Source organism: Schistocerca nitens, chromosome 5 (genome assembly GCF_023898315.1).
Source record: "Schistocerca nitens isolate TAMUIC-IGC-003100 chromosome 5, iqSchNite1.1, whole genome shotgun sequence".
Classification (NCBI taxonomy): Eukaryota; Metazoa; Arthropoda; class Insecta; order Orthoptera; family Acrididae; genus Schistocerca; species Schistocerca nitens.
In genome coordinates, this window is record NC_064618.1 from 719,916,119 (window position 1) to 719,928,938 (window position 12,820).

The following is a 12,820-nucleotide window of genomic DNA, read 5'->3' on the forward strand; positions in this document are numbered from 1 at the left end:
GAATGGACCGCTTAGTATTGGCATCACGATCTCTTCATTGATGAGTGTCGCATATGCTTTCTACCAGACAATCGTCGGAGACGTGTTTGGAGGCAACCCGGACAGGCTGAACGCCTTAGGCACACTGTCCAGCGAGTGCAGCAAGGTGGAGATTCACTGCTGTTTTGGGGTGGCATTATGTGGGGCCGACTTACGCCGCAGGTGGTCATGGAAGGCGCCGTAACGGCTGTACAATACGTGAATGTAATTCTCTGACCGACAGTGCAACCATATCGGCAGCGTATTGGCAAGGCATTTGTCTTCATGGACGACAGTTCGCGCCCCCATCGTGCACATCTTCTGAATGACTTCCTTCGGGATAACGACATCGCTCGACTACAGTAGCCAACATGTTCTGCAGACAAGAACCCTATCGAACATGCTTGAGACAGATTGAAAAGGGCTGTTTATGGGCGATGTGACCCACCAACCACTCTAAGGTTCAAAATGGCTCTGAGCACTATGGGACTCAACTGCTGTGGTCATAAGTCCCCTAGAACTTAGAACTACTTAAACCTAACTAACCTAAGGACAGCACACAACACCCAGCCATCACAAGGCAGAGAAAATCCCTGACCCCGCCTTGAATCGAACCCGGGAACCCGGGCGTGGGAAGCGAGAACGCTACCGCACGACCACGAGATGCGGGCCCCACTCTAAGGGATCCATGCCGAATCGCCATTGAGGAGTGGGACAATCTGGACCAATAGTTCCTTGATGAACTTGTGGATAGTATGCCACGACGAATATAGGCATGAGTCAATGCAAGAGATGTGCTACTGGGTATTAGAGGTACCGATGTGTACAGCAATCTGGACCACCACCTCTGAAGATCTCGCTGTATGGTGGTACAACATGCACTGTGTGGTTTTTATGAGCAATAAAAAGGTCAGAATTAATGTTTATGTTGATCTGTAGTCCAGTGTTCTGTACAGGTTCTGAAACTCTCGGAAACGAGTTGATGCAAAACTTTTTTTTGATGTGTGTATATGAAACGTCCTGACTAATTAAATACTCTGAACTCGGATTCGGTATGAACCTGAGCTGATCGTGGACATATCTGTATCAACTGGGCCGTCCGAACGCGTGTCAAGATCCAACTCATACCTAGTATCACTCTGCTGCTCTCACAAAAGGTTCCCTGCATTCCTTGTTCGCATGTCACTCCTCGGTGAAAGGACATAGCTGAGAACGTTCTGGTCCAATCTAAAGTTTCTTTCACTCCCAATCTTTTTGTTTTGCAGCAATATGTCTACTTCAGCAGAAACAATGTCATGTGGCATTGTTGGCAAGTAGACCATGAAGAGATGCTTTAGGCGCCTAGCCAGAAACGCTTTCTTTCGACGAGTAAAACGGCACCTTTCCTTCGGGGAGTGTGAGAGTCGTGTCTAAAATATATCTGTTGAATGCATGTGAAGGTTTTGGTGTCGTGTTTCTCTAACTGAAGAAGAAGAAGAACAAGATGGTGGTGGTGATGATGATGATGATGATGACGATGATTAGTGAGAGTAAGGAGAGGATGAAGCCCATAGTCGGCATACAGTCGACTCTAGTCGAACAGCACCAACTACGCTTATATAACTCGCAAGTCACTGCATAGTGTAAGGCGGAGAGTGCTTCGCACCTACGTTTTCTATTTTCTGATCTACTCCATTTACATGTTGAGCGAGGGAATGTGACAGTTTATAAGTCTTTGTCCGTACCCTGGTCTTAATAAGTCTCTGTGTCCCTACGCTAGATACATGACTGTGCGAGCACAGTTTTCTTTGAATTCATATTCTCCAAATTTTACCTATCATGGTGTCGGGAGAACTATTTTTCTTCAAAAATTCCCTGTTAGTTCTCCGAGTATTTCCATTAGACTTTCGTGTAGGTTGTACCGAACTGTTACTGTACTAGCAGCACGCCCCTGAATTGTTTCGAAGTCTGTTTTCATCCCACTTGACAAGGACTCCAAACACTGGAACAGTATTCCAGATGACGTCGCACTAACGTCTTGTACACGACTTCCTTTGCAAATACGGAGGTTTTCCCGCAACTCTTCCAAAAAATCTGAGACTTACATTGCTTTCCTCAATACTGATTATACATGATCGCCATATTTCACGTTGCTTCTTGCCTAACTACTTAAACACTGCTATGAGCTCAAGACGTTCACATCTCTTAATGTTTTTAAATTTTTTTCACACTGTAGTGGAGACACAGAGGCGGCGCCGAATTAGATGTTCCCGTCCAACGGGCGGATCACCATCACGTGTGCCACATTTTCTTCTGTGATACACTGCGGAAAAGTTTTGAATTTAGTCAACAACGTTGTCTCAGAGAGTTGACCAGTAACTTTAAGTCACCACCTTTCCTCCTCTTGCCAGGAAATGACATTTTTTCGCTAACAGATTTTGAACTGGTTACATATATCGCCCTATCAAGTTAACAGCTACTGTTACTGACAAGAATGATGTATGGAAGAATGGAAATAAAAATTAAGAATCTGATAGACAATCGGTTTAGCTTTAGAAACAGTTAATGCACCAGAGAAATAATTTTGACTCTACGCTTGATACTGGAAGCAAGACTTTAGAGTAACCAAGACACGTTCATAATGTTTGTACACCTAGAAAATAAGCTCTACAAGGTAAGTTAAAAATTCCAAGGAAAGTAGGTGCAAGCTGTAGAGAAGGGCGGGTAATATAAAAATGTACAAGAATCAATATGGAAAAATATGAACAGAAGACCAAGAACGTAGACAGAGATGTTGTATTTCACCCCTACATCAAATCTATACATCAAAGGAGCAGTGACGGAGTTAAAAGCAAGATTTTTGGACAGCGTAAAAACCGAAGGTGGAATATATCAATAATGGTCCTCAGTGAAAGTGAGAAGGAACAGCAGTACCCATTAAATGGATAACCCTGGGTTTGGTGTGGGGTGGCGGAGGGGGTGAAGGACTGCGGTAGTCGTCGGGGAGTCGTGGACCACTGCGGCTGCGGCGGGGACGGAGCCTCTCCGTCGTTTCTAGGTCCCCTTTTAACATACAATACAATACAATACCTATTAAATGAAATGAATTGACTATTGAACACAGATTATGGGTTGAGAGGAAAAAGAAGAAAGATAAAATAATGAGGAGTTGCAAAAATGAGGTTAGAAATAAATGAAAATTGAGGATCACGTAGTGGAATTATGCTACCTTGGAACGAGAATAACACATGATATAAAAAGCAACAATTACATAAAAAGTGGCTTGCACAGACAAAGAGGTCATTCCTGGACGAGAGAAGTATACTGGCATCGAATGTTGGCCTTAATTTGAGGAAGAGATTTCTAAGGATGTTCCTTTGGAGCTAAAATTTGTATGGAAGTGAATCATGGATCGTAGGAAAACCGGAAAAGAAGAAAATCGAAGCGGTTGAGGTGTGTTATTGTAGAAAGACGTTGGAAATTATATGGACTGATAAGAAACGAGCAGTTTCTCCGCAGAGTCGGCGAGGAACAAACATGTGGCATAGTCTGATAAGAAGAAGGGACAGGATGATAGGACATGTGTTAACTCATCACGGAATAACTTTCATGATGTTACAGGGGTAAAACCTCGAGGGGAAGACAGAGAATCCATCATATCCAACAAATGATTGGGGACGTAGGGCACAAGTGCTACTCTGAGATGATGGATGAGGTTGGCACAGTAGAGGAAATTACTGTCGGGTCTCATCAGACTATTCAGAAGACTGCTGACACAAAAGAAGGTCAAAGTCGAGCCACACAGGAGTACATTACCAGGCGAGGTGGCGCAGTTGTTGACACAATGGACTCGCATTCGGGAGGACCACGGTTCAAACCCGCGTCCGGCATTCCTGATTTAGGTTTCCCGTGATTCCCCTAAATCGCTTCGGGCGAATGCCGGAATGGTTCCTTTGAAAGGGCACGGCCAACTTCCTTCCCGATCCTTCCAGAATCCGATGGGGCTGATGACCTCGCTGTTTGGTCCCCTCCCCCCAAATAAACCAACAAGAGTACGTTAACGACATTCGTTACGGATCCGAGTCTACATTTTAGTGAAAGTTTGTGGCAATGAAGGTACGTAATTACCGCAACACGACTGATTCAAATTTATTCTGCTTGCTAATTAAAAATCACGAGATGGGCAGGCTGATGGGACAAGTTTATTTTAAGGACGTTGTAAGCTCTCGCTGTTCGCTACAATTATTTATGTTGTAGTTTGAAGAAACTAGGTGGGAAGTGACTTAATAAGAAAATAGGTACTAATGTTACGGCTTGCATACGATGCAACTAATCTTGCCGAAATCAAGAAAAATGTAGAATAACTGCTTACTTGACACCGTACTTCAGTCAAGGATAAGGCAAAGACGAAAGTGATAAAGAATAGCATAAGTGAGAATCTCGATGTAGTGAACGTCAAGACAGTGGACGACTCAATAAAATGAAAGAATTTTCCTTTCCATGGAGCAAGGCAAGAAAGATCTTACAAGTACATCGAGATAAAAGAAAGCTTTACACAACGGATTTTCTGCTGTTCTGTGGAATGTGTCGTGTTATATAACTTCCTGACACTAAATCTGAATTCTCGACTGGGATTCGAACCCGGCCTCCGTTGCTTTCTCGAAAAATTCTCTTACCTTCTGAGCTATCCAGATACGTAGTCGAAAGGCGAATTCTGTGAAGGCAAAGCCTAATAAATGTGATTAGGCTCATTTCAATGTGTCCAAGAAGAGCTTAAGCAAATAACACACACTGTTTTGCAACATTATCGTCATATATAAATTTTCCATTATCGATTAATCGTAAGGTAAGATAAGGCTGTCCGAAGGCTGGTTTGAACACCTACTCGCTTTACTGAAGGGCCTTCTTAGAGGTGGTGTGACTCCCTCTTCCTGTTGTTTGAATTTTCTCCCCCCCCCCTCCCCCCTCTGCCTCTCTGTTTTCGGCGAACCTAGAGTTTAATGCACTGTCCAATCCACAGTGCAGCTTCGTATTTTACACATTAAAAAGTCATTTCCAGACGTGAAACAAGCGATAAGTTATTGTAGATTAATGACAGTAAAACTCAAGTACTACACGTAAATTTCACTTATTATCATGTTACAATCGCTTTGTTTCTATCAAACCTATAATCTTACTTTTCCTGTTGTGTAGGAAACAAGAAAGATTGTCGAATACGGCCGGCCGGTGTGGCCGTGCCGTTCTAGGCGCTACAGTCTGGAACCGCGCGACCGCTACGGTCGCAGGTTCGAATCCTGCCTCGGGCATGGATGTGTGTGTGATGTGCTTAGGTTAGTTAGGTTTAAGTAGTTCAAAGTTCTAGGGGACTGATGACCTTAGAAGTTAAGTCACATAGTGCTCAGAGCCATTTGAACCATTTTTTTGTCGAATACGTCTTCAATATGAGGATAAACAGCGATGGAGCAATAGTTAGGATGCCAAGGAGATGGACAAAAATCCTGTGTTTTGATTAATTGTAAGGCAACCATACAAAATGGATAGAGAAACCATGGGAAGTTAGAATCTGGATAGCTTTATGGGTGTGAATGACACTCATTCCGATTTTACTGCTGCACAACCTTGTTATGTGAGCGTGTCACTGCTCAATAACGGTGAGGTGGTCACAGTTACGCTCCCCCCCCCCCCCCCCCTGGAATACTTTTTAGAAAATAATTACTTGGTTCTAAAAGATATGTAACGAGGTGCTCTACTAAGACAGACCGTCGACGACACCATCATTAGAGACGGAGCACAAGCTTGAATTGGACAAAGGAACTACCCCGGCACTCACTTTAATCAGTTTACGGAAACCAAACCAAGGAAACCCTACGCCGGGGAATGAGCTGAACCTTAGTCCTGCCGAGTGTCATATCTGTCTCTTACCCGACTAGCAGTAACTTTTCACTTACAGTTGCAGTTGTTGTAGCTGTTACATAGGCATGCGAGACAGCTTTCCTGGCGAAACACCGTTCCTCTTTTCTTTTTTTTAATTCTAAATTCTTTTCTAAAGATGCCTCTAAACCCGAAGGAGTGAAGCAGTTTGGAGTAGGAGTCATGCACTTCTGGGCACAACTCCAGTTTTATTTCTGTCGAAAGTGAAACAAAGCAGATGCTTTCTCGACTGGCTGAGTGCCAACATACTGCGTGAAGCGACTGCATTCACACACAACTTGAGTTGGATTACACCGACTTCTATCGGTGCGCGACAGGTTCTTCCAGCAGACCGACGGACCTCGTCTCAGTCATCGTGCAATAAAGATCGGGGTCGGCAGTACACACACATCAGTCGTAAAATAACCGCACGAGACTAACAGTTGCTTAACTAACGTTGCACAAAAATATGGTTCAAATGGCTCTGAGCACTATGGGACTCAACTGCTGTGGTCATAAGTCCCCTAGAACTTAGAACTACTTAAACCTAACTAACCTAAGGACAGCACACAACAACCAGCCGTCACGAGGCAGAGAAAATCCCTGACCCCGCCGGGAATCGAACCCGGGAACCCGGGCGTGGGAAGCGAGAACGCTACCGCACTAACGTTGCACACTATTTATTTGTCCGCGCTGGGATAAACTGAGTTTTTGCATTCCAGTCATCAACGTCTTTGTAGTGTGTGAAGCAGGGTACTAGGATCAATGTATATTAAGTGTCCCGAACTCTTCGACCACACAGTCAGCCATAGTAGACAGTCACCTGCAGTCAGCAGCTACTGGTCTTGTAGATAACTTTGCTAACTCTCGATCAATGGGCCCCAGATTCGATTCCCGGGCTGGGAGAGGATTTTCTCCGCTCGAGACTGGGTTTTATATTGTCCTTACGATCATGTCATCGTCATCAACGTCCAAATCACCGAAATGACGCAAAATAAAAAAAATTTACACCAAGCGGCCGAAGATCCCAAATCTCCTGACCAAAAATGCCATATGTCCATTTCATGTCAGCAGTAAAAGTTACAGGTTTGTCGGATGTGTATTTTCTTCCTTCTTGATACCTAGAAGAGAACTATGGAGTTCTCCACGTTCTCAATATTACCGCCAACCTCTCGCGGTGGGATTAGTATTCGGGAGAACCGGGTTCTAATCCACAAAAGATATACGCTGCCGGCTGTAAAAATTGCAGCACCACGAAGGATAACAAATATCGGAATTAGCAGAATAAATACGTCATTAAATTTTGTAATAGTTTCAGTGAGTGCATTGGCAAAGTTCGATGAGTGTGACACATGTTTTTGAGACCCATTACATTGATTACATTTCCATTACCTAAGAAATATTTATTTAAAAAATAATACTGAAACTTTCTTTGTTGCAACGTTTCGAATCGCGAATACCACCAGTAAATGTTGCTTACAGATGAGCTCACACAATTATGATAAAACGATACAAATGGCTTTCCACACAATTCTAATAAAACAGACACTAGTTTCTTAATTCCAGTTAACAGTCGGGAGTAATATAATGACTTGGTCATCAAGCTAGAAGCAACACCAACAATCTTAGAGAACTCACCCCTTTCAATCATGTGGTTTTCCTTCAGCTGCAGTTGTAGTAGTTTATCTGCTACGTTAAATGATGTCGGTATTGCATTCCACACACGTTTCCTGATTTGACTGGAAGTGCAGTGAAGAAACCTTAACGTTTCCGAGTAGATATACAGCGCATTTCCTGCAAAAGGTCAGGTCTCCAGCTGTTTACTAGCAGTTTCGTCGCTCTTAAAGTACGTGATATTCTCCAGAAAATATCTATAGGTTACAAGAAAATCGTAAATAAACTGTTCTGTAATGCAGCAGTTTACACCTCCTAGGGCCGTTAGGAAACCTTGTTGTTGTTGTAGTCTTGAGTCCAGAGACTGGTTCGATGCAGCTCTCCATGCTACTCCATCCTGTGCAAGCTTCTTCATCTCCCAGTACCTACTGCAACTTACACCCTTCTGAATCTCTTTAGTGTATTCATCTCTTGGTCTCCCTCTACGATTTTTACCCTCCACGCTGCCCTCCGATACTAAATTGTTGACCCTTGATGCCTCAGTTTATGTCATACCAACCGCTCCCTTCTTCTAGTCAGGTTGTGCCACAAATTTCTCTTCTCCCCAGTTCGGTTCAATACCTCCTCATTAGTTATGTGATCTACCCATCTTATCTTCAGCATACTTCTATAGCACCACATTTCGAAAGCTTCTATTCTCTTCTTGTCTAAACTACACTCCTGGAAATGGAAAAAAGAACACATTGACACCGGTGTGTCAGACCCACCATACTTGCTCCGGACACTGCGAGAGGGCTGTACAAACAATGATCACACGCACGGCACAGCGGACACACCAGGAACCGCGGTGTTGGCCGTCGAATGGCGCTAGCTGCGCAGCATTTGTGCACCGCCGCCGTCAGTGTCAGCCAGTTTGCCGTGGCATACGGAGCTCCATCGCTGTCTTTAACACTGGTAGCATGCCGCGACAGCGTGGACGTGAACCGTATGTGCAGTTGACGGACTTTGAGCGAGGGCGTATAGTGGGCATGCGGGAGGCCGGGTGGACGTACCGCCGAATTGCTCAACACGTGGGGCGTGAGGTCTCCACAGTACATCGATGTTGTCGCCAGTGGTCGGCGGAAGGTGCACGTGCCCGTCGACCTGGGACCGGACCGCAGCGACGCACGGATGCACGCCAAGACCGTAGGATCCTACGCAGTGCCGTAGGGAACCGCACCGCCACTTCCCAGCAAATTAGGGACACTGTTGCTCCTGGGGTATCGGCGAGGACCATTCGCAACCGTCTCCATGAAGCTGGGCTACGGTCCCGCACACCGTTAGGCCGTCTTCCGCTCACGCCCCAACATCGTGCAGCCCGCCTCCAGATTAGGAAGTGAGACACTGAAAGTAGTAAATTAGTTTTACTATTTGGGGGTCAAAATAACTGATGATGGTCGAAGTAGAGAGGATATAAAATGTAGACTGTCAATGGCAAGGAATGCGTTTCTGAAGAGAAATTTGTTAACATCGAGTATAGATTTAAATATCAGGAACTCTTTTATTAAAGTATCAGTATGGAGTGTAGCCATGTATGGAAGTGGACGATAAATACACTCCTGGAAATTGAAATAAGAACACCGTGAATTCATTGTCCCAGGAAGGGGAAACTTTATTGACACATTCCTGGGGTCAGATACATCACATGATCACACTGACAGAACCACAGGCACATAGACACAGGCAACAGAGCATGCACAATGTCGGCACTAGTACAGTGTATATCCACCTTTCGCAGCAATGCAGGCCGCTATTCTCCCATGGAGACGATCGTAGAGATGCTGGATGTAGTCCTGTGGAACGGCTTGCCATGCCATTTCCACCTGGCGCCTCAGTTGGACCAGCGTTCATGCTGGACGTGCAGACCGCGTGAGACGACGCTTCATCCAGTTCCAAACATGCTCAATGGGGGACAGATCCGGAGATCTTGCTGGCCAGGGTAGTTGACTTACACCTTCTAGAGCACGTTGGGTGGCACGGGATACATGCGGACGTGCATTGTCCTGTTGGAACAGCAAGTTCCCTTGCCGGTCTAGGAATGGTAGAACGATGGGTTCGACGATCACTAGTGGTGTACGGCCAGTGTAGGAGATCGCTCACCACACCATGATGCCGGGTGTTGGCCCTGTGTGCCTCTGTCGTATGCAGTCCTGATTGTGGCGCTCACCTGCACGGCGCCAAACACGCATACGACCATCATTGGCACCAAGGCAGAAGCGACTCTCATCGCTGAAGACGACACGTCTCCATTCGTCCCTCCATTCACGCCTGTCGTGACACCACTGGAGGCGGGCTGCACGACGTTGGGGCGTGAGCGGAAGACGGCCTAACGGTGTGCGGGACCGTAGCCCAGCTTCATGGAGACGGTTGCGAATGGTCCTCGCCGATACCCCAGGAGCAACAGTGTCCCTAATTTGCTGGGAATTGGCGGTGCGGTCCCCTACGGCACTGCGTAGGATCCTACGGTCTTGGCGTGCATCCGTGCGTCGCTGCGGTCCGGTCCCAGGTCGACGGGCACGTGCACCTTCCGCCGACCACTGGCGACAACATCGATGTACTGTGGAGACCTCACGCCCCACGTGTTGAGCAATTCGGCGGTACGTCCACCCGGCTCCCGCATGCCCACTATACGCCCTCGCTCAAAGTCCGTCAACTGCACATGCGTTTCACGTCCACGCTGTCGCGGCATGCTACCAGTGTTAAAAGACTGCGATGGAGCTCCGTATGCCACGGCAAACTGGCTGACACTGACGGCGGCGGTGCACAAATGCTGCGCAGCTAGCGCCATTCGACGGCCAACACCGCGGTTCCTGGTGTGTCCGCTGTGCCGTGCGTGTGATCATTGCTTGTACAGCCCTCTCGCAGTGTCCGGAGCAAGTATGGTGGGTCTGACACACCGGTGTCAATGTGTTCTTTTTTCCATTTCCAGGAGTGTAATTCTCTGTCCCACTGCAGATTTTATACACGATTCTCATGCGGCTTCACTGACGTATTGCTGTCCAGCACCATCCTTTGACCGGTTTTTGAACTCGTTCGTGGTTTCAAGAAAATCCGGTTTCATTTCAGCCATGTGTGTCGTCTTACTTCACTTCTTACATTATTCCGTGAATTTGTGCATTTTAAAATGTTAACGGACTTATGAATAACCCGGTATTTCCTGACTCATGGTACGTAACGTGACTGTGTGATGCTGCATGGCCGAGCAAACAAGTCTGCCCTCTTGGGCACTTGTCGCGGAACACCGTTGTGATCCTGCATGGCATTGAGTATGGCCCTTAGATTCCATATTCGCAACACAGTCATAAGATTCCGACCAACGTCAGGAGCAATATAGTGGAAGGCTAAACCGTAGTCTCAATAGGCGACGATCCTTCTACTGTAGAATTCCGATACGTGTTGGTACACGTTTCAGATAATTAAGTGGTAAGTCTTCTCACAACCATGTAACATTCAAACGCGGTTTCTGACTGGAAAACTCGCTATGTAAGTTTTACTTATAGCCTTACCTGCTTTGAACTGTTGCACTTAAATGTTAATCGTTTGCACAGCCTAGTATTTGGTATGTTTGACGCCAGCCAGACATTTGTTGCATGCTGCTTTCATAACGTTGCAGTTTTCACGGCCAGCAGTGTAATTTTTATTTGGTTTAGATAAAATCACTGCAGGCAAATGCCGGGATGCTTCATCCCGTAAGGCTGCGATCGAGTTTGTTTCACACAGTTTTTCGCTAGACCCTTTTGTTCTGATGCTACTGTAAACGACTCGTTAGATCTCGAAGTCACTAGTCCAAGGGTAGTCAACCCTTTTTACCTACTGCCCACTTTTGTATAGCTGTTATTAGTAAAATTTTCTAGCACAGTAATTGTGATTTACGAAGCAAGGAAGTAACTTTACGTTATAAAATTTATTATTGAATCCGACAATACTTCGCAATTACTAAATATTAATGTGACTGGATATACGCCTTGACTTTCTTCTCCCCCTCCCTCTTTCTGTCCGTGTCCTTCTCTCCCCTCTCTCTGTCCATTTCCTCCTCTCTCCACCTCCACCTCCTCTTCTCTCTGTTCGTCTGCTCCTTCCCCCTCTCTATGTCTACGCCCCCCTCCCCTCCCTGCACATTTCTTCCCCCCTCTCGCTGACCTTGGGCATTATTTATTGTTACAGCCAACGAAACCTTGATTTGGAGTTGAAGTCGACTAAAATATGGGGTTGGAGAGACCGCTCCTGATGTTAGATCTGTGAAGACAGTAGCTTCAATGACGCTGTTTCGCGTAATTTCAATCTCCAAAACGTTGGGATTAATGAATTCCGCACGACTGAGATTCCGTAGTAGTATTCTAATCACAAGCCGACAAGTCATACCTACAGCTCTCCCTTTTTCTGTTAACAAGGCTACGAGCAGAAACTGTGACAGTACATTGTTGTATATACTAGTTTTGTTTAAAAGGACACGAGAAGCAATCTGCCTAATGCTTTAAATGCCCTACAATGGTATTTAAAACTGAGAGCGAGAAAGGAAACGAAACCCACATATCCACAACACAGCATGGGACATTATTTTCTTTCTCACAGTCGATTTTAACAGAAAACCTATGCATTGTTGTTTAAAAAATAGCCTATATCCATCTGAATGTTTATGAGAGTATCATATACAAATTTCAAGTAAATTGGTCAAGAACGTTTCGAGGTCTTCGCTAAATTCAAAAATGTTAAAATTTCTGTGAAATCGTATGGGACTTAACTGGTAAGGTCATCAGTCCCTAAGCTAACACACTACTTAACCTAAATTATCCTAAGGACCAACACACACACCCATGCCCGAGGGAGGACTCGAACCTCCGCCGGGAACAACTGCACAGTCCATGGCAGCAGCGCCCGAGACCGCTCGGCTAATCCCGCGCGGCGTCTTCGCTAACAAGCATCCCCAAGACACAGGCTGATTCGCGAATATTTGCAAATATTTTAAAATATGTTATTCTACAAGTAAAACTAAAGAAAAAGTTCATATAAACATAGGTCCGAAAATGTTTAGAACGCAGTTACGGTTAATAAAAGATTTTGCCTGAAATTTACCAACTTCATTAATATGAAGGCATCGCAAAACTGTACGAGGTTAAAGTAATCTAATAAAACATGTCCCAGACGTGTATCTGCAGTAGTTTTCCAAAACATCCAGTGAAGCAAAGAAGTAATTTCGTAAAATTTTAATTTGTTTACTACTTGGCCTAATTTTTTTTTTTTTTTAATTCCAAGCAATTGC